Genomic DNA, 23,835 nt, shown 5'->3' on the forward strand with positions numbered 1-23,835 from the left:
AGTTTGGCGCACACAGACTAGTTTAAAAATGATGGAACGTGGTCTAAATTTGTTCCCCTACCACCAAAATGTGTATGTATGCTGTGTTCGCTACCGATCTAAACTATGCTGCTTACAGAAAACCATATTAACTTGGATCTATTCCACCTCAGACTTTTTTGAATGTCTGTATCTAGCCCTAGCCTACATTTCCTTAGCTTGTTAATGAGGAGACAGTGAGGGAATACGCTGCTCACAGAAAACTGCATAACTTAAATCAATTGCACCTGAGGCTTTTTCAATATTTGTATCTAGCCTGTAGGAGGCAATGCTGCCTAGCCTCACACTGTCAGTAAGTATAAGACAGGCCTCTTAAATCATGACATTTTAAAAGCAGACTGTCTGGGGGTTCTTATCTGCCATCATGGGGAGGGTATAAAGAATACTATATATAAGTGGGACAGTTACAGGGCTTACTTGCTAGATTTCTCTACTAAAAACTTAAACAGTCAATTAAAAAATGGAGGGTGAAGGGTTGCAATGATAACCCACTTCTGGCAGCTGGGATTTTACAAAAGTCAGCACAAGACACTCAGTAAAAAAGTCACCAAGAGCTGGCAATGCTGCAGCTTGAGGCCAGCTTGAGGAGGCTTCTGCCAAGGAACTTGCCCTATATTATTCCATAGGACAGTAGAGTTTGGTTGCATAAAATCTCTGGGTTGCAGTGGGAGGCTAGTGTCATCCAAATGGAAGCTCTATGCCTTCAGTATCTTCTCCCCTCCCATCTCACTCCAACTACTTGATGTTGAAGCCAAACTACCAGGAATTTCTAATCCAGGAGCCTCAAAATGCAGATTCCAAAGCAGAGACTGCTCTACTTGCAAGTCAATAGACTAGTAGCTGCTGGGAAAACCGTACCCATGCTTTGCTGCCACATGTAGATTGTATGGAAAAATCTTCATGTAATCTAGTGACAGAACAAACTGTGGTGAACAGATGAACTGGCCCACCTCTAGGCTGCATCTATCAGCTCCCTTCTGGCTGATCTCAAAAACAGTCACATCAGAGACTCACAACCCTCTAATGACATTAAAGCAAAGGATTTTTATCTAAGGATTTCACCCTAAGTTTCTGTTCATCACCATAAACTCAACAAAGGGCAAACCATCTCTTTTTTTCATATTCATACTCCCATTATCATTTTGGGAACTCTTCTCTTTGAGAGGGAACATGACAGAAATGGAGTAAACAGCATTATACACACAATGCAGAAAATACTCCCTGTAAATCACCTCCTGAATTCTCAAATCAGAAAAAGAGGGCTTGATTTTCAAGTATGCCAGATCTGTAATCAACTCATCTGAGGATAGGGGAAAAGGTACTTGTTAAGCAGTTTTTACATTTACATGCTGCCAACACAAGGGTAGCAGACAGCCGATCAGAGCCTGGCAGAACTTGAGAGCAGCCTTGAAGGCTGACAACAGCTGATAGCTGCTCCTACAGGTTGCTCTGCAAAAGCCAGATGGCTACAGCAGTGAACACTGACTGTCATCCCCACCCCACCAAATGTGCCTTCCACAGTTGGAAGGACTGTAGCAGGTGACACAAAGGCTGTTATGGCAGCTTTACACCACCTGTAGCCCCCCTTCAGAAGGTAATTCCCCATCTATTTTAAAAACCTTTTTGTCGGCTGCCACAGAAGCACAAAAAAGACACAGTAGGGCCAAGAATCCATCCTAGACATTCTATTGCCATTATCTCCTGGAAAATATATATGATAGCTAGTAATGTTGCTGGATCACAGCACATTATTTGTCTAAGCAATGGAGAAAGTCAGAAGCTGTTAGCAGCAATATGCAGCTGATGAAAATATCAGTTATCTCAAGAAAACTGCAAAATGAACTTAAACCTGGTGAACCCTATTTCTGCCAATTGCATCCACTATGCAAGTGTGCATCCTAGTGGCCAGCACCTGCAACCCCCACTCATGCGGGCAGTCCTTGCACACAAATCCTCCCATTAACCTCAGGCCCTGAAGGAGGTCGCAACTTTGTGTAGTCTGCGCTTGTACATTTGTGATTCCCTCATGCTCACTCTGAATTGAAACTAAGATTATTATTATTGTTTATTATTTTTATTGCAGTAGTTCCCAGAGGGCCTGATTAGCATCAGGGTGCCATTGAGCCAGATGCTATACAGAGGCAGGAAAGCACAAAGATCATAAATCTAAAAGGCAAGCTAAAACAAAGGGTGAAGATAAAGGCCAAAGATATAAGTGAAGCAATCATGCTGATGGCCGTGTGTTTTGTTAACACGGTTTCTTCTCTTAATTCATACCCCTATTACTAAGTTATTTATTTTTAATGTGGAAGCACAGTGGAAAGAAAAGGAATAGCAGGGAAAAGGGAATACATAGATAAAAGTTAGAAAGAGGGAGGCATGTTGAGAGTAGAGGATGGAGAAAAGGACAAATGAACCACGAGAAGATGCTCACAACATAGATCAGGGTGAAAAGCCAGACAACACCTCCCTCCCTCTACATGGACAAGTACAGCCAGTGTTACAGATATCAGGAAACTGTCCTGTTGGAAATGGGGGAGAAGCATAATGGAGCTCAAAGTTTTTTCCTGTTCTACAGGCATTGTCACCTGTTGGATAAGGTGGGAAGGGAAGAGAGAATTTCCTGTTGCTCCTAAGTGCTGGGCCCTACCCTATGAAATTTTAGTTTACATCTTTCATCCTCTGTTATTTGAAGAGGCAGTCACTCCCCTAAATTCTTCTGCCCGAGGACAAAACTCTTCATGTTAAAGTCTAGAATTGGATGAGCTACAGGACTAAGTGGCCTCTTCCCGCTGGTTCCAACGGGCTGACTACCCCAGGGAGTTGCTGCTCGGCTTCCTTCAAATCATGTATATGAGAAGAGGGAATCCATTAGGGAACAGCGTTCCTGGTGGCAGAAGTACACCCCCAGGATCCCTACTGTTCTGTTGACTAGGTTTCCTCCCTGAAGCAAATCTTCTGCAATGGACTGTCTGCCTATAACTAGAGTGCTTATGTCTATTTTTCTCATAAGCCACTATGGGGGTGTTAATAGACCCCAGCGGTAAGTGTAGAAGAGAGAGGAAGTTCTAAAATAAAAGTGCATTGGCACAGTATGACCAATAATTTAGAGAACAAGCAGGAAACCATTACCTATTTTCAACCCACTCTGATTTTCTATGGAACCAATTCCTCCCTGCCCACTCCTTTCAATTTAGAAGAATGAATGAATTCCTTTTCTTCTGCAGAACTACAGTTCAAAGCAGCACGCGCCTCTATTCTGACGTCATGTTTAACCAAGCATGACTGCAGGAACCTTCTGTGTGGCACTGCAACAAGATAGAGAAAGGTAGAGAAATGAACGGCCCATTCAATGTTTAATAAAATGTAAGGAAAAAAAGATTCAATCACAATAATTTTAGGAGCAGCTTTTGATACTGTACTTTCAGAAACACAATTAGAAAGAGAAAAGAAATTCTTCAAGTTCCTCTTTAAGAAAAGTTGACAACACAAGCCATTACAGTCTCACTAAATTACACAAACCTCAGTGACTGCACACAAGACTAAGGCCACAACATATAATACAGTCTTCATGCAATTCTACACTTGGTATCAAATAGCTCGTTTTATTTCTGCTGTTGGCAAGGTTAGAAGAAAAGTCTTTTTTACCCTATAAAATGTTCATAGCTGCTATTTACTCTCTCTTAACATAGGTATAATCACAGTGCAGAACAGCCATCTGAACTGCTTCCTGAAAGATGGAATATTTAAGGTCAAAATCACGTGAGCACAGAAAGCATGGTTCCAAAAGTTACTTAAATGTTACAAATACTTAGTTAATGTGCATCTCAAATTCAAGAAGAAATAGTTTGATTTTTCATTTTTAAGGCAGTAATGTTTTTGATAGTTCTTCATTTACACACAGAAAATATGTAAAGCAAGTCTGATTTACCCTTTAATTGGTCAATAATTGATTTAATTATAAAATAGCATTTGAAGCTACCTCCTTATTACTATTATTGTTTTATTTACATATTCATCACACATGCACCCATATAACATCTCCTCTATAAACTTATTTTGACCTACCTAGACAGATAGAATAATAGGTTCTCTCTTGAGAAAAAGTTTGCCAAACTAACAGACAAAATCCATTTGGCTGGTTTTATATTCACAGTATTAAAAAAAAAGAAGAAATTTCCTGTGCTGGCACACACTCTTTTTCTTTTGCATACTTAAAAATATACTATAATATTTATGACTATATAGATGGCGACGAGCCCATCAACACTAGTCAAGATCATAGAATCATAGAAAATTAGGGTTGGAAGGGACCTCAGGGGGTCATTTAGTCCAACCCCTGCTCAAAGCAGGACCAGCCCCAATTAGATCATCCCAGCCAAGACCCTGTCTAGCCGGGTCTTAAAAACTTCCAAGGATGGAGATTCCACAACCTCTCTGGGTACCTGTTCCAGGGCTTTACTACCCTCCTCATGAGGAAGTTTTTCCTAATATCGAACCTAAACTTTCCTTCCTGCAACTTGAGACCATTGCTCCACTGGCTTAATTCTGCAAAACAAAATGAAGTGGCACTAATGTGTCATTTTCTCCATTTTGGCATTGTTCCATTGACAGCTGAGATATTTTCTACTTTTGATCAAGATAAAGATCTCTTTTAAGGGATGCACTTGTACATAGCCCTGTGCCCATCATTGCAATCCACCTTTAATGCCACCTTTTCAAAAATGTTGCAGCAATCTAGGATGTCTAAGAACCACCAACATTCAAACAGTATGAGCAATCTTTTCAATTAAATGAAGACTATCAATCTGATTTTTATAGCTTTGTACCTTTTGCAGTCAGTCATTTACAACTGGTCATGGTGGATGTACAATGTTACATTCCAATCTATTAGGCTCTTTACGCTTATTTTGCATAAGTCCAAATAGACAGTCCAAGACACAAGACAGTGGGGTAAAAAAACCTGGATCTTTAAAAGTTTTGATGCAACATCACTGGTATAAATGAGAGCATTTTGGGGTTGCAAGGGATATTTGGGTTGCAAGAACAGTACAAATAATCATTTGTGCTATAAAATGAAAGGATCCAATTCTGCACTCACACTAGCTTTATCCAATTTTCATGCCTCCAAATTAGACCAACATAATTTAGACCAGAATCAGGGCCAAGCTATAATTTTAGAGCAACATGCAAATGTAGACAAATCTGTTAAACAGGAAACATATTTCTTTTCAAGTGGTTTGCATGGCCTTCCCTCTAGAGAGAAGGCTCAATTTAAATACTGACTTTGAACTCTATCAGCAATTGATTTACATATAATATATTCCTCTACACTCATTATTCAATAATAAAAATTGTCCCACACTTCCTAAAATGATTTTAGTATACCTCTGAAACACTGTATCTCTGTTTTGCAGACAAGAAGTGGCAATACCAGATCCCTTCTTTGTCACACACGCAGGTTGGGCACTCCAGCCCACTCCTGGATGATGGGATTAGGCGCACAATTTGCAAATTTGTACAGGGACAGAAGCAAACTGAGGAGCAGTGGAGTGTATGGCTGCCAGGTGGGAGCCTGTGAGCCACATGTTAACCCTTTGGGGGTCAACTGGAAGCCTACAGGCCACCAGCTGACCAGTCCTGCTGTAGTCTTTCTGTACATAGCATAGCACTCCCTTTATCTGCAGTTATTATCACACACAAGAATATTATTCCCTTCATTCAAATTCCTCCACTTATTCCTCCTTAGAGTAGCCATGGGCAAGTAAAATTGTGCCAAAAACGTTTTCCACAGGAAGGAAAAACTGCTGCTGTGGGGTCTGGCAACAAGGTGCTATACGTTCTATTTTATACCTCCCCTAGGGCTCCACTCTTCTGGGTCCTCCTCCCCTATATGAGTAGATCAATGCCTGCCTCTATTGATGCTCTCATTTTTCTTAAACAGCATCAGGCAGTGCCCATCTTTTGTTATATGTTTTTACAGTGCTTAACACAATGAGGTTTTAGTCCCTGCCTTCAGCTCCTCGTTGTTCCAGCCTTACAAATTAGCCAAAACAAGCAAAACAACTAACCACTTTTTCAGTCAGTCGGTCAGTCAGTGGAAGGTTATCAATACAACCTGAAAACTAAATGCCCAAGGGATCTGATTTTAGATGGGTCGATTCCTTAGGCATCCATGTATGCTTGGAATAGTTTTCCATTTCTCCGTGGCCAGTTATTTTGTCAAGGTATGTTTATGAATCGATTTGCCTCGTACGAAGAATCATCTGTATCCAAAACAGATCTTGGGGGAAGCTTTTCAATCCATTTTTTAGTACTTTTAGACACCAAGGGTGCATCAAGACATGCATGAATTTTTGGTTCCGTGGGGACAAGTAGCAGCCACCCCTTCTTGTCCCCAGGGAATGCCCATGCCACATGCGCTTTCATGCGCAGCAAGTTGCCCCGGATGGCGTAGGGGAGGCTGGGGGCAGCACTAGGGCTGTGCAAAACAGCACCATTTGGTTTCGACTTCCATTTCGCTGTTTCAAAGGGACAGTTTCATTTCAACTTTTCGTTTCATTTTGAAGCACTCTTCCTTTTTGTTTCATCGAAACTGTTTCGACATTTCACCCAGAGGCTATAATGGGAAAAATCACAAAAATGCCTATAATTTTGTCATTTATTGCCTGATCTGAATGAAAACAGCAGGGAGAGTAGCCCCTGCTAAGGCCACAAAGTCTGTCAAGTTTCAAGAAGAACTGGGATTGGAAGGGACCTCAGGAAAGGATGACAGTCACTGCCCAGCTATACCTGTCAATACCAGAGCAGTCCTTCCCCCTTCCTCTCCTTAGTTTCTGTGTCCCTGCAAGCAAGCCCAGCTTCAAAACTCAAAACGTTTCAAAACTTTCAAAATGTTTCGAGTGCCCTCGTTTCATTTCGAAGCTGTCTGGAAGCCTTTCATGTTGTTTCAATTCTGCTGTTTCAAGCTCGAAACGAGTCAAAACAGCGTTGAAATGAAACACCCGGAGAAATTTCGCACAGCCCTAGCCAGCACTATGCTGGCCCCAGCTGCCCTACCTGCAGTCCTGGGGGCCTTCCGGGGCTGTAGCCATGGCAATCCTGCCAGGCACAGCCTGATCAGCAACTGTAGCATAGCTTCAAGCAGCTCACCTCCACTCTTTAGCAGCACATGCTAAAGAGCCCGAGGGTGCGCTGCTTCGGATTTTTTTCTGCAGTTTTTTTTTTGACCCCTGGATATCCCCTGGTGGTGCCCCCCCAAGTATCAGAAGGCATCAGTCACCCAGTCACCCATGCTATTGAGTGACACTCAGAGTCTTACTCTAATCTTCTGTCGTCTTACATGTCATATTCAAGGGGCATGTCTACGCATGCAAATGCTCCTGGTCGGCCATCTACACGTGCCATACTGCATAGTAATTACTCCTGAGTAAATTTGCGACCTGTATTTACAGGTCGCTAATTTACTCAGAATTAGAGCAAATTACTGTGCAGTAAGCGCCTGCACATGTAGATGGTGACGTTCACCGCACAGTAATTAGTTCTAATGTCAAGCAAATTGTCTCTTGTAGATGCGCCCAAGATTCAGCTTTTTCAATATAGGAACAAGGCATTGTAAAACAGTCTGGTACATAATGTAGGAAGAGGTAAGGTATATAAGCATTATTCTTGTGTCACTCTATGCCTGGGTGTGAGGCTGTTCAGCAAAATCTTGCTTGTTCAAATCAATGACTGGGAAGCCTATTTAGAATTAATGAAATGAGAATGCAGTGAAAGTTACGTATCACAAATGTATACTTTGTTAAACTTCAACTTATACTTCATTTTATTTATTACACTTACAGCTACACTATAAAATATAAGAATTGCATATTCTAAAAATAAACAAAACAGCATTAAATATGAATCCTGCTTTTAAATGTAATAAATCTTTGCTAAGGGAGGAAGAGAGACCTCAGATTATAAAAGCATACAGTTCCTCAGGGAAGGCATTTAATCTGCTTGTGTTCACATGGCCCCAGCATCTTTTCAGAATTATTCCAGTATAGCAATACAATAAAATCTCATTAGTTATTTTATAAAGATAGAATCAATAGTAATACTGTAATTTCTAACCATAAGTAGTATTTGGGGGAAAATAAAGAACTGAACAACTGTCCTGTGGACCATGCAGAGTCAGACGTTGCCTACGTTTTGGTTCAGTTTACCATATTTTTATAATTATAAAGAGGCCCAGTTCCACAAACTTCAGATTAAACAAATCTTACTCACACAAGTAAGTAACCCCATTAGCTTCAATATAAGGAAACAAATACAGCTCAGCTTCTGCTAAACTAGAACATGCTTACATGTGTTATTATATGACAGCCTAAAGGAGCATAATTTAAAGTTAGTTTCCTTTTTCACACAATTCCATCTGGGGCCTATTCCTGTAGTCCAGGGATATCCAAATTCCAGGCAGATGTGGGCTGCACAGGAGGGCCGCAGACCATGTGGGCACCCACTTGGCTTCCCCCCAACCACACCAGCTGCTCAGCTCAGGCAGTCCTCTCTCCCTCCCCCTCAAGGCTGTGAGTGCAACAACTTCCCCTGCTCTCCTGGCTGCATGCACCACCCAATCCACCATAAGGAGCCTGGCTCCCTCCTTTGCCTCCCACACAGTTCAGGTACTCTCTAGTCCCCTCCTGGCTGCTAGGACAGGAACAACTTGAGGAGGGGAAGGAAAATGGGATTAACTGCCAGGCAGAAGCCCACAAACCACATACTGACCCTTTGAGAGTGGCACATGCCCTGCAGGCTGCCAACTGTACAGCCAAGGTATAGTCTTTCTGCACAAAGCACTCCTAGTATCTTCAGTTACTATTATACACAAGAAGCAACTCCAGAATCATCATACCCTTCACCTTCACTTTTACAAATCTAGTCTCCGAGTCTGGTCAATATTTACCATTGTCTTTGAAAGAATTTCCCACTTCCTCCCATGCATGAACTATTTTTGCAGATATTTTGAAATATATTCTATGATTGCTTTTAAAAAGCAAAGAGAAAAATTACTGACAGTGGACCAATTTACACCACAATAGATTTATCACACCCAATAGTGATAATTCTAGAAAGTTTAATTGTTAGGATTTGATAGAGTGTTTCATGAATCCTGCCCTATAAGCTTTTACAATTCTCAATGGACTATGTTCATTGGACTTATTTACTAATTATTTCCCAATTACAAGTGTCCCACAGGTCTAAATAATTTTTGATGGAGTGAGCCAACTTAGTTCCATAATACATTCAAAGACAAATTAAAGGAGTAGTCTGCGCAGTAGTCAAAGCAAATGCAAATGTTAGGGGTTTTTTGAGGCTTTTCTAACATTATTACCATGCATAGGTAACAGCTGGTGCATGTCAAACCTTTCATAGTATTGTCAGGCCGGGGTTTCTGCTTAAAGTTTTCAGTAAACGGAGATAACCATTAAAAGCAAGAGCAAAAGAAATATTCCAGCCTGCAGATACTGTAAATGTCGCAGTCTCCATAAGGATATAGAATCTGGACAAGCATATGAAGCATAATCACATATTTTCAAACCACTTAAATAGAACATGCCCCAGGGCATGCTGTTGAGGAGCCAGCATTTTTCAGCAGCAGGTAACAGATACAGTTTCCTTTCCAGGAGTCTCACAATCCAAGCTTATGTGAGTTCTAATATATCAGCTTGCTGCCAAGCACATTGTTTTAAGGAGGGCGGATGTTGGTGTCTTTAGTTCAAAGTTAATTTTGCTTGACTTGAGGATCAGAGGATTTGGAAAATGACTCTGTTGATACACTGGTTTCACAGAAGCGTGAATCTAACATTACTAACGGTATGGTGCTTAATTCCATCATCTTCTTTCACTCACCCTTTCTACTGTCAGCCTAGCATTTCACTGGAACACAGAAACACAAGAAGGGATCAACTGGGTCAAAGACCAGTCCTTTCTGATTGCAGATAACCCTTCAATTGTGTTAAGTCCACCAGTGACAATATTTAAAGTTGCATGCTATTTCCAAAACCTTCTTTCCAAAATGGCTTCCTTTAATGTCAAAGTCCCTGAGAAGCATTATTCCTAACCATATCTGCCGTGGAAATACCAGTAAACCAGTTACTGAAGCCATAAGCTTTGACACAGCTGTCCTTACTGTTATGAAATTTTCATTCAAGTTTGTTTGTTTCCAAAGCATTTGACATTTCCTTGACTACTTCGCACAGGCACTTTCTATTTTCTTCCTCTGCAGCCTTAGCCACAGATAGGAAAGTGTTTTGATTTTAAAAGTACTGCACTTCAAAGAAGAAAAATAGAACTCAGTTTTGTTTAGCAGACCAGAATTAGGAAGTCAGTGTTACTTTATGCCTTGAAGGCATAAGCTCCTGCTGAGGCTGATGTGATATTATCACACCACATCAGAAGGAGGTTAGAATGGCAGAGGGGCAACCTTCCCTTAGCTAACCTTGCCAATAAAAACAGAAGGGAAAGTAGGGGTGGGGCAGGAGTAAATGGTATCTCTGTTTGATGATTGATCCTGGGGAACCCTAGAGGAAGACTCACTGCATATGGGGGTAATGCCTAACTTAATCACCATGTTGATATAGTAGGGAAGGCCCCTTGCCCTTTCACATCCTTTCACCAGGTGCATTTTGAAGTCATGCCAGGGACATGTGCAATCTACTTCTGAAGAACTGATTAGCATCCATTTAATTGCTGTAGTACTTGTTTCAGAGCTGAATCACATCCCGGTTGTTAATCTTCACACCTCATTTACTTGAAAGATATTAAATCAAAGCTAGCAATTAAAGAAAAATATCAACTTTAATGGGGTTTACTTTGATGAATTTTTTTTTTAAGTTTAGACCTCCTAATGATTCTGCAGTAAATAAGAAAGCAAATCCAGAAGCATAATGGAGAGAACAATGGCACTATCAATAGATGAATACAAATTATTGCAGGAATAACAGTTAGCTTTCTTGCCGATTTTAAATCTGAGCCAATCCCTTGGCCATTGTGGCCATGCAGAAGCCCTCTGAAGTTCCCAATTAGCAATTGGTTCTCCACTGGCGACTAAACATGCCATTGGTATGTGAGGCCTTCCTTTAGTTTCATACACAACAGGAATCAGTTGGTGGCAGAAGACAACTGCAACAGAATAGATGCTGCATATCCAGCTATTCAGTCAAGGACTTCTTGCAGGCTTCTTTAGAAATAAGGAAGAATGTCAGCAGCAATAATTCACAGCTATCTAGAGCTCCTGTTCTGTCGACCCTGTCTGACCGGTTTCAGACCTAGACAAATGCATGTATGCCAGCTAAATGTGGCAGAATTCTCTCTGCCTTGATTTTAAGATGACATAATTCATCAATATGAGACAATCTCCTCTTCCTTGGTGTCCCTGCTTACCAGAGGAGTTACTCAGAATAACAGGACCAAACATCAAGTAAAGGACCTTCACATCACTTTCAAACGTAATGTTTTTTAAATAAAAATGCTTGTACCAGATGGGATGCAAAAGTATATTTTCAGTCGCACAGTCTGCTCAAACTATGCCCTTATTTATCTCACAGCGACCTTGCAACAGCAACATATCCCTAGCGACTGCAAGGCTTAATTATTGTAATTCCTTGGTCCTAAAGCTTCCAGCAGAGCCTCTCTATTGCCTGCGGCTTTTGCAGAATGTAGTGATATATTTGCTCATGGGTTTCAGTAACTGTGATCACATTACACCCACCCTGCATTCTTTACGTTGGCCGTCTATAATTCGGCAGATTGATTTTTTACTGGCTCTGTTGGCCTTTTTAAAACTCCTAATAATAAAGACCCTACATACCATAGGCATATACCCATGTATTTCATTTGGTTAGAGACTTTACCCACACCTTTTGGGGCCTAAACCAGGGCATCCTACTGTAACTCAGCAGACTCTCAGGTCTTTGCTATGGTGTTTCTTAGGACGTCCCACTTGCCATCTGTATCAGCCCCACCCTTTTCACCTTTGCAGGAACATGGTCAAGATAAATTCATTATTTTTTAAATAATGAGAACTTAAAGACCCCTAAGTGTCCCATACACGATTCCTTTGCCTTTGGCTTATTTTTCTCTGAAGCATGCAGATGGCAACTAAACATCTCAGGCAATATAAAGAGCAGTCCAAGGGCATATTAGGTAAGCACAACCTCCAAAGCCTAGGAGCTATTGCCACCTGCTGTGCCTTCCCAGTGAGGCAAGAAGAGTGAACCCCTAGGGAACCCCTGCAGGACAAGATGATATTCAGGCATGAAACACCTCTCCCCTGGGGGAGTGACAAAAAGCATAACTGGACCAGAATATGACTCCCTCCCCCAGGCCCCCCAACCAAAGCACAAGAAAGGAGAAACAGCAGCAGCATAAATTCATAGTAAGCTATCAATTCCAATTTTTAATGAAACACCACCACAAACACACACTGTCAGTGCCAGGGCTAGTATTGCAGGGGTGAAGGGAATCTAGTAATATGTCAGTATAGGGACTGTAATTGTGCTTAACTGAAGGTTCCTTCCCACCACAACAATATGCTAGTAAAATAGCCAAGCAAAATCTGACTACAGATCACCACCATCATGAATCCCTACACCCTTTTTTAAATTAAAAAAAAAATAGTAGTGAAAGTAGTAACACAGTTAACATGAACAAGAAACAGTAGTGGGTAATCAATCATTCTAAAAATATAGCTATCTGTTAAGGGAAAAGGATCGAATACAGTAGGTAGAACTATTTGTTATGGAGAGATGCTAATCTCTTCCTTCCCCACAGAAGTTTTCCATTACAACCTCCAATTCTGAGCTTCCTAAGTTCACCAAAGTGAAACCTGGCCACACAAAATTTCACAGATGTGTGCCAAGAAAAGCTTTTTTCTGGACAGTTTGAGGCAAATTGATTATGGCATTCTGAAGATATGAGAGATCCAAAAAAAGTGAGGTGTTCTTCATTTCTTGGACAGTTTCCTAATGTTTTTTGGCTCGTCATAACTTAATAATGGCTAAGCTTTAGAAACTATGAATTTGCTTTTAATATGGCTTGGTGAACACTGGTGCCTTTCATTGGTTTTAAGCTATTTTATTAGTAAGAGTGGATTTGGGCACACAGTTGATGTTGTGATGGCTTGTAACAATGGATGCTGGCTTGTATTTACTGCAGGAAAGCTCATCTGACCCACACAGGCCACCTTGTCAACTCATCAATATACATGATGTTTAGGAGATGCAGAATAAAAGGCTTAGTCCTCTTCCCTTAGGCACAAAAAGGTTTAGGATCGGACTTCACAAGTTCCATACAGAACCAGCTTTTCCCCAAGCCAGATACAAATGTTCCTATAGTGCTTATGAGCCTTGCCAGGACCAAAGCACCTCCACACACTCAAGATCTTCCCTGACTCAGGCTACTGGCTCCATAGTCATAACCCCAGTCCCCAACCCAAGGAGCCTATAAAGCTCCACGATAAAGGAGCTTCACACTTCACAGAGCACACAAGGATTGACAAAGCTCTACTTCAGTTGTGCTTACACGCACCATTGGCTTAGTAAGAACTCCCTCACTTTCAGACTGACTGTCACCTTCTAGCTGAAGTCCTCCTTTCTTATCTTGTGGTATCTTCCTCCACCTTTCTCCTTCAGTCTCTGCTCCCATTTTCCAGTTCTGCATGTCACACATATGCTTCCCCAATAACAACCTTTCCACAAGCTCCTGCATAACTGGGGAGTTCTACAAGGATTTATAAAGTTATTAAGCATATTAAAATCCCAGACCAAAGTAATAACAATAATAACAACAAAAACAAATCTCTTCATTAAACTGCAATGCAGCAAAACCACTTAAGGAGACCTCAAGATGCAATTAGTTTTCCATGAAGATGGAGCCTGGATAAACCAAGAAACGCCTGTACAGCAGGAATTGATTCCTTGCAAAGAGTGCCTTGTTAGTACAGCTTCCAAAAAATGTTGGTTTTCATAAAGAAAAAATTGTTAGTCTTGTGCATTTGTTGACAAAAACACCAATACAGAAAACGAAGTTCAAGAATTCCCTTCTATACTTGTCACTTCCTTTGACAGCAATGATCGCCAACTGAGTTGTCTAGAAAATATAAAGCCCCACAGTTGATGGGTGATGGAAACCCTAGGACATTTCTCGCGTAAAAAAGGCTTCTCCGTGAAGTACATTTTAGCACAGAAAATACTATAGTTAACAAAGAGACCCATTCTTTTGGAGATGCACACATGCATGACTCCCATTAATAGGAGTTATGAGAGTGCATCGAGAAGAAATAGACTTCAAAGCGTCTTCATTTACCAAACACTGATCGTGCACAAAAGCGCCTTTTAAGAACACCACATTCCTTGTATTGAATCTTCCTCCTCAAAAACAAAAGGCTGTTGTAGGCAGCCAGACTCCACACTATCAGAAAACCCCTACATTATTGTAAACCCCTAAACTTAAACAACATTAACAGTTATGATGCAGACATAAAAGCCACAAAATTCAAATGATTTTCCTAAGTGGCAAGAGCAGCACAAAATCATTTTGCAGTTCTTAATCAACTCTGTACTTTCCCAGCCATTTTGTTCCAGGGGTGCAGACATATTAAGCATTTAAGGTAAAACACAACGGTTAACTAACTTAAACACTTGTCTCAAGACAACACTCAGGGCTCAGTCAATTATTAGAGAAACCACACATGTGGCAGTGATCCGCAGAGAGTCCAGCATGCCTTCCTAACACACTTCCAAAGATGGCATGGTATGTGCCTGCCATGAACCCTCAGGGTGCATGGTGGGACAGAACTATGGTTAGTAAATGCAGGCAGTATTGAAGGGTTGGCAAGACCTCTTATGCCTCCTTAATGCTGCAAACTCACATAGGGCCCCATCAGCTTTAGCCCTCCTTGATGCTTGGATTGTAAACTTGGCTAGGAATCTATTTCTGCAAATGTATTGATCATGGCATAAGGCCCACTGGCAGGTTTGTTGCTCCAGGATACTTTCTAAACCAGGTTACAATTATTTGTGCAAATATGTGTTTCAGCACACAAAATCTTTAAGAAGTGTTTTGAAAACATAATCTTTGTGTAAGCACAGAAAGTACTTTTCAAGGTTTGTCAAAATAATGAAAAAACAGGACCTTTTAATGCACTTTTGCCTTTTAAATGTTTTGAGTCTAAAGTAGCTGAGAGACGTGTATGTGTAAGGGGAGGGGGAAGAGAGAGAGAGAGAGAGAGAGAAGTGCTCTATACTTAAGCTATACTAAATCTCAATTCAAGGAATTATTTTTTCCATCTAAGATTTTTTTTTAACCAGATTTCAGTCAAGCACTGATTTTCATGGGTGCATTATAAACTCTAAAAAGTAGAAGATTATGAAGGAAGGAGCTGACAACTCAGTTAAAGTCAATCAAATCATGAACACTAAGCCAATTATTTGGCCATATTGTAATAAAAAATTTTTTGGGCATACGTAGTAAAAACAAAAAAGCACCACACAAAACAAGCCTTTTTTTATTAACAGAAAATGTATTTAAGGAACATGCATAAGTATGGCCCTAAACCTGCCTGCTATGTACCATAAAATAACTAAGATAAATTTCAAATTTGCCACTATCCATTTTTATTATAAAACATGTATATCTAGTTAAGAAATTTAGCTACTGTAAACTATTTCATGTGAGTAGTTGAAATATAGCTTGTAGAACAAAAAGAATGATCAGTGAACAAGGATGATTACTGAAACATGGCTTTGTAGAAATTACATCATATACATTTATTGTGATTTGCAAAGCACCTATTTTCATTCTAAACATTGTAACACTCTTTGTATACAAAGCTCATTGAATATAAACGATATAGCAAAACATATCCTAACTCATTTATGTTTTTAAAGGTATTTATTTCGTACCTCCCAAGTTTGTTGTTTGTGACTGACAACAACTTGTAGTCAGAATACAAATGCATCTAAAAAAGTCAAGCAGTCCTGATCCAAAGCCCACATATCAATAGAAGATCTTCCACTAACGTCAATGAACTTTGGTTCAGGTTCATAGTGTATTACATGGCTTATAGACCCCTCAGTCCATAATATACAGCATGGTAAATATTCCACAACTGCTTGAGAAAAAACATGGCAACTATCCTACATGTTTCAGGTGTATAGATAGAGATGCTTCCTCAGACTGACAAAGGGTGTTTGTACCTGAAAGAAGAAATTTTCCAACTATAAAAGATGGTCTAATAAAAGATGTCAGATTTACCCAAAGAACCTTGGCAACTATCCTAAACACACATTTGTTTTTTTGCAAATATATCCTTTACAAAGTATGTATGTTTTCAAGATAACTGGGTATCAATTTATTATTTCAGGTAAGTTTAAAGTCAAAGACTATTTCTTGTAGTTATGAAGGACTTATTGTTTATAACTGACTTATTACAACTTGACATTGACTTCTACATGAGTTTACTGATAACTGATCATTCAGATTCCATAGACATTGGAAATGCTGAACTGGCAGGACCAATACTAGACAGTACGAAGACAGCTGATGCAATTATTGACCATTCTGCAGAGCCTTATGGGGGGGGGGGGGGGGGGGGGGGTTTTTTGTTGCGGCGCTTGTGGGGGGGGGCGGGGAGGGGCTGGTTTGCTTACTCCAACAGTGGCGGCAGGTTCTGTGATATGGAAACCTGTCTATCAGGAACTTGAGTCCACATTTCACAGGCCATCAAGCAGCTGTCAGATGGTAACAACTTTCATTTGTTACCAAGCCTGGTTCAAAGTGACAGGGTAAAGGTGAAAGGCTCCATATACCAGTCACATGAGCTATCCAACCCCACTTTATGTTGCGAATTCTAAGATAGCTACTATCTTGCTGAATTTGTGCTGTATGTGGGCATTTTTTTAAAACTAGCATCTCTTTAGTTGTATACTGGTCTCTTTCACAAGGTTTATAAAGCAAGTCCTTGTTACTTTTATATCCAGTTGTGTGCACCCATGCTTGTTTTACTAAAGTGATCATGATTAAATCCCATAACTCAGGGTCATGCAAAGCAGGGTCCTATCAGAGACAGAAATGAACTAGTTTTATTTTAAGGCATTAAAAAAAAAAATCACAGGATTTAAATCTTGATTAAAATAAAACAGATGTTGGACTGAAAAAATGGATTTAGAAGTGTGTTGTTATTGTACTGAAGAAAAAGGAGCTCTACACTTAAAAGTATATTGTGGAACACTATACTAATGGTCAAAACACCTTGCAAGTATACTATCCAAGATAACCTGCAAGTTTTCCTGTACGGGATCAAAGCTTTTGTTTACACCTAGTTTTAAAGTAACCAAAGCAAAAATTATCTTTCAAAAGACTTACTAAAGGGAAAATCCTCTGCCAAGCTCCAACAAACAAGTTTAGTAAAGGGAGGTTGGAGAAACAGAAATCATCTTCCTATACTTTGCAAGCTCAGGAAACTCTAAAAGCTGATCTGATCACCAGTTTCAGAAACCATCAAAGTCTCTGCACCTCTGCACAGGCACAGATGGCTACTGAATTCACAAAGTTTCAGCTATAATCCCCAAAATCCCCTCCATGGTGTGGCTCATGGATCCCTTCAAATGATGGATGCAGGCACAACAATGGCACGTATATTCTGCATGGTCATCTAGAAACTTCCACATTACAGGGACAACAGTCCACCCAATTCCCAATCTTTAAAGCTCAGAGTCTTTCCATTTGCTTCAACGGACTTTGAATCAAGCCCTTGAAAAACAGTGCTTACTGTGTTTAAAGTGGTTCTCAACCTTTTTAGCCTCAAGGCACCCCTCCCATAACTTTTCTGAACTTTGTAGCATCCCAGCAGTTGAAAAATCACTGATATGTATCTAAACTCAGAAGAGATATGAAGAAGAGCCTTGAGGCTAGAAAAATTGAGAATCAGTGATCTAACTGGTGCTACTTAAGGGCAGCAAGGCCGGATCTCACCCTGCCATGCCCTGCCCTTTTCACACCTCACACCTTCCTCATCCCTGGTCCAGACCTCAAGGGGCAAGGACAACACTCACTGAAGCTGCTCCATACAACAGCAAGCACCCCTACAGCCTCTCCGCCCAGTCCTGGGAACATGGAAGGAATGGAGAGCACAGGCTGGATTGCAAAGTGCAGTTTGGTCCATGCATCCACCCACCTGCTGGCAGCAGAGCACACTGCTAGGAGCCTGCCTGGAGGTATGAAGGTGGGAAAACCAGTAGAGGCAGCAGTTCCCAGATAAGCAGCTTCAGACATCGCTCAAGTAGCTGGGGCAGATGCAGGGTGCCAGATGGGGGAGGAGGGCATTTACCTCCTCATACAGGGGCCATGCGGCATAACAGCCCTAACGGGATCATGCATCACCCTGGTTGAGAATCACTGATTTAATATACTAAAACATGGGAGTATAGGAAGTGTTATGAATCCTACTGTGGTGGCACCTGTGAAGGCACACAACAAACATTTATTTTCTGTCTAGGTATTAAATACCTCCTTCCTTGAAGCACAAGGGAAGTTTACAAAAATGTAACAAAACACTGATGATAAGGACACATCTTCAAAGGAACTAGAAGGTAATAAAGGCCACATCTTCTTGTGCCTGATACTGTAAGGTAAAATGCTGCACACACTCAGCTCCTAAGGAATTCTTTAGAGGCCTTCAGCTTTGCTCAAGTTGGGCTTCTAAAAAGTGACTAGCCTTAAATAGCCCTTTCAAGGCCAGTAAACAGTGACTGTCAAAGCAACTGCAAAGAACAAGCTCCAAGGTCAAGGGCCCTCATCAAGAACACCCTGAAAACAGCTCCTGACATTTAACTCCAAAAACATACATCTGCCCAGACACATTAAAATTCCTTTGCCAGTTTATACAAATGACTTCCCTCCCAATTATATAGTTGGTCCAATAAAAGATATCACATATTTAAAAAGCATAAACAAAAAACCCAAACACTGTCAGGACTCATAGTAGAAATTATATATTTTATCAGACCAACAAGATTTTTGCAAAAAAAATTCTTTAATTCTTTAATAAAGAATTTTTTTTTTTTGCAAAAACCTTGTTGGTCTAATAAAACATATCATCTCTAAGAATCCCGATTACCTTTTCCTCTAGACCAATACGGCTACAACCTGGATACCCAAACACTGTCATATATTTCTTGAACCATCACAAGTACAACACTGCAACATAAGCATTATGATATCCTTTAACTTCAATCTAGTGGTTGCAAATTCATAACTAAATTTGTCTACAAGTCTTTTAAAAAAATCCAATTTGACTAAAATAATTTGATTTTTCCAAATTAAAAATATTTTTTGTTAAAGAATCACCACTAATCATTTGTCAGAAAAGAAACTCTCTTTTATAAATTCCAGCTGGAGCCAAATTATAATGTTAATGTTTTCAAAGATTCAAAAAATAAAATTCCGTTTTGTACATTGTCACTCAGATTTAACATAGTAATATAATTTACTTCTTCATATTGTATTATATAAACATTCATACATGTGCTAAGTTTTGAACACAGCAACATAGTTCTATTTGTGGGGAGACAGAATACATTTTATAAATAATACCTATACATATGTGTTTACAGGGTTTTTGACTGTAAGCTCTTTAGCAAACAGACAGCACTTCCTCTTGTGTCTCTATGCACTATCTAAAGCATTTTCAAAGAGACTTTCAAAATACTCATCATCTATGAATGAAACACCTACTTTAACTCGCGTAGCTCATAACTTTTAAGTTTCATAATTGATTATCTGTGCCAATATTTTAATAGAGATTGTTTCTAACTGCAGAATTTTAACAGAGCTCTAGATATATAGTATGTAATTGGATTCAAAACATTGCTTTCAGTTAGCACAACCCACAAAAACCACATTAGGTGACTTTTTCAGCTACATAAAATACAAAATGCAAGGGGCATGAATTCAGAACAGGCCCTTAAAGGTATAAAGTTCAGAGTAGAAACATGTACACAGCTGCTCTAAAAATAACTGTGTTCAGATAAGTCAGAGCAATTATTTTTGCAGAATACTGCACACAGTCAACTGCACTAAGCAATTAAACATGACAAAAGGTCAGACGGTGCCTAATAAACCATTTACTGCTACAATTATACTCAAGTTATAGGCAGCCTAATATTTTACAACAATAAGGAAATGATTCAAGAAAAATGTATCTTGTTTTAGTTTATTTTTCAGTCACTACTTTCAGCATTAGTCACAATTTTTTAATACACATTAAACATGCAAAAAAAAAGTAATATCAGGACATGCTATTTAAGAGAATACCTTTATTCAAGAGGAGGCTCAACAGCCTAATTCAACAAAATAGACTCTGTAACTGCACTGCAAAAGCAATAGCAAAACCAGGCATTCTGTCTTCTGAATGAAATCCTAACGCCCATGTTGCAAAGTTATTGTGGCATGAGAGTCATCACAACTTTTTCAAAGTGCCGACTGCCTCACTGACAACCTTCCCTCGATTTGCAATCTCTGTTGAGCTCCATTAGCATGCCCCTCTGCCCCCATAATTTGTAAATACATCCCAACAGCAACTACAAAAATTGTTTATATGGACACTTAATATGCCAAAAAATATTTATTTTCTCATAATGCCATTAATAGGTAACACAAGGAGAGAGAGCCAGTACCAGAGACCGTATTGTCTACCTCTACAGATCACTAGCAGGCGCTCTGCAAATTCTACACCAGATGCTCCCAAGCTTTTTCTTATTGTGTACTCCCTTCCAGATTTACCAGCTGCCTGCATACCCCTACCACCATACATTTAATAGTTTAACCCCTTAAATGCCACTTATTTGAATGAAAATGAAATCCATTACACAGTTTCTCCCCCGTTCTCCCCCTCCCCCAAATTGCATACCCCAGGGGTACATGTACCAATTTGGGAACCCCTGCCCTACACCACAATTTAAAGTGGGTAAGAGAATGAGTGGACTCTTATGGAGTTAACAGAAACATCTTGAAATTGGACAAGCTTGGATTATTAGCAAGCATGCACTGATAAAAATCCAGAGCATACTACTGGTGTAACTATTTAGTAACTCTATTCAGGACGCTAACCTAGATAACCATATGGTTCCTCTAATTTTATTGAACTGCACCATTTCTCACTTCTACTAAACAAGAATAAAGGTCAGATTCTGTAAAGGGGTGGGGGTAGGGCATAAAAGAAAATAACTATGTATGAGAAACAATTTTAAAAAGTCAGAAAAATGGATATGCAGATTTTATTCTGCTCCTAAATGAATGCGATATGCTACATAACACAAGACATGTGAACATTTTCACAATTTTCCTGCCAGCAAGCTAGTTAAGGAAGGTTTCTTTTAACATTTTCTTACTTGAGCACCTAGATGTGTAATCTCAACATTCTCTAAGAACATTTTATAATTGAATTCTCTGGCAATACATAATTTTCTCCATTTTTCAAGGGGAAAAAAAACAAGGGGGAAAGGGTAAAACACTCCAGAAGTAATTTTACATATCAGTTCTGTTGCAATGCATTTATAAAACCTGTCTTATGAACATATGGACCACAAGAGAAAACATCTGACCTACCACCACAGGCCAGCTGCACAGGTGCATCACAGGATGCTTCTTCCTACAAACCTTGCAAAACGCATAGCAGCTCTCACTAAGATCCCTATCTTGCCATTTACATTTCAGAAGCAACCTTTACCAGGAACATTTATGTCTTCACCAGAGTTCTTCCTGGGTGGGTGAAGCAGACCCCTGCCAAGGAAGGCCCTCCTAATTGGCCACAGGATGCAGCCTTCTCATTTCACAGATGAGCTAGCCATTTACTCCTGCATGTACAACACAACTGTACGATTTATGGTCTTAGCAAAAAAGGTGCACTTAACAGGGTGCACACTCACTCATGACTTTCAGTCAAATACATTTTTTTTATCAGAAAACTCAAAAGCCGCCTCTTCTGACAGAGGGCCAGTTTTAAAGTTGAATTTCAGTTTGCAAACCCCAATTACTGACAGGAATGAGCTGCTAAAAAATCTGCAGGAATTTTAGCTTCAGAGAGAGGAAAACACTGACCTCCACTGAACACACTATTATCAAAACCAGCTGAACTGTATTTTTTTCTTTTTTTTGCTCAAGATTTGGGGGGGGGGAAATTGTGTTTTAGGTTCGGACACAGTCTGACCTTTGGAATGAAAACGAGCCAAGTTTAGAAAGTTGAGTGACTTAAAACTGAAGATTAGACTGAAAGCCATTAGGTTGCCCCTGCCCCTCCCTTTAGTTAACATTGCCCCTCCCCTGCAATATGTGAGAGAATTAAATTAGTACATCTTAAACCATGTAAGTAAATAAACTATTTGGACAGGGAATCAACTGCGAGTGTTTTTTCCTAATAAGACAGAAGCTAGTTATCATCATAAGCTAGAGAAGATACAGAGGGAGCTGGCTGTGTCTGAGTTGAAAGTTATTACAGATGCAAGTTCCTGATAAAATATATAATCATTTTACAGATTTCACAGAAAGGATCAACTTTTTCCTATTACAAGGAAGCTTTTTCTGTCCCCCTTTGACAAGATTACAAGGCAAAGTCCAGCCACCTAACTGGCAGTCTGAAGTTCAACCTGAGAAAACAAACATAAAGGGGAATGGAAGAGCCTTGGAAAGCAACCGCAAAAAAGGTCTCATTTAAATTCCTGGAAAGCACTGCTGCTCCAAGCGGATCTATTCAGCTCTCAGAATGGGCAAGTCCTGCTAAACACACACACATGGACACACACACACTTGCACCCCCCCCATACTCACTCACACACTCACTCACATGCTCTCAACCCACCCTCACACACTCACCTCATGCTTACTCACATGCCGACTCATTCACTCACACACACACCATGCTCACTTGAATTCACTTGCATGCTTGTACACACACACATGCTCACTCAGACTCATTTACATGTTTGCTCTTGCACACGCACCCTCTCATTCACTCATGCTCACTCATGAACACACGCACGCTCTGTGTGTACACACTCATTCATTCACACTGACTCATTCACACACATGCTCACTCACACACTCTCCTTCACACACATGCTCACTCACACACTCTCCTTCACTCGCACGTGCATGCTCACTCATTCACACACCCGCGCACACATGCACACACCCATGCTCACTTAGCCATGCATGCCCACTCACTTTCATTCGTTTGTGCTCACTTGCACATGCTCTCACACATGCTCCCACTCATTCGCTCACCTGAACCCATGCTCACTTTCACTCACATGCGCTCTCACATGCACACACTGGGCTCACTCGCACACTCAGGCACTCGCAGGCTGTTAGGACACAAAGCGCCCGAGCAAAGGATCCCAGAACCCCAAGGCTGGGCAGAGGGTGGTTCATTCCGGCCAAGGGCGCAGACCCCAGACCCCCCCAGTGCAATCTCAGGCGCGCGCAGTCTACACGGCGGCAGCAATCGCAACCTCTCCACTCTCGCACCCGGGGGGCAGCTCCCAAACTCGGCGCCCTGCAAAGCCCCGCGGAGGGGAGGGGAGGGGCAGGGGGCTGCTGCTACCCCGGGGCCCCAGCTCCATCCCCCCGCGGGTGTGAGCCCCTTGAAACCCCCGCAAGCCTTTGCCATTGTGGCCGCGCTCCCTGCGGGGCAGGGGCAGGGCTGGTACCTCCAGGCGAGAGGGGAGGGCGCTTCCGCACCGCCCTAGAGAGCCG

The 23,835-nt window shown here is 40.7% G+C and overlaps 1 protein-coding gene across 1 annotated transcript in view; it reads right to left on the bottom strand.

Annotated features, from left to right (window-relative positions):
- ST6GAL2 (ST6 beta-galactoside alpha-2,6-sialyltransferase 2) overlaps positions 1–23,829 on the bottom strand; it is a 74,924-nt gene extending 51,095 nt beyond the window's left edge. The window contains exon 1 of the mRNA XM_006029071.3: positions 23,790–23,829. The gene's annotated coding sequence lies outside the window, so the exon portion shown is untranslated. The remainder of the gene's footprint in view (positions 1–23,789) is intronic.
- Positions 23,830–23,835: the final 6 nt, after the last annotated feature.

The sequence above is a fragment of the Alligator sinensis genome, unplaced genomic scaffold, assembly GCF_000455745.1.
Source record: "Alligator sinensis unplaced genomic scaffold, ASM45574v1 scaffold335_1, whole genome shotgun sequence".
In the NCBI taxonomy this organism is placed as follows: Eukaryota; Metazoa; Chordata; order Crocodylia; family Alligatoridae; genus Alligator; species Alligator sinensis.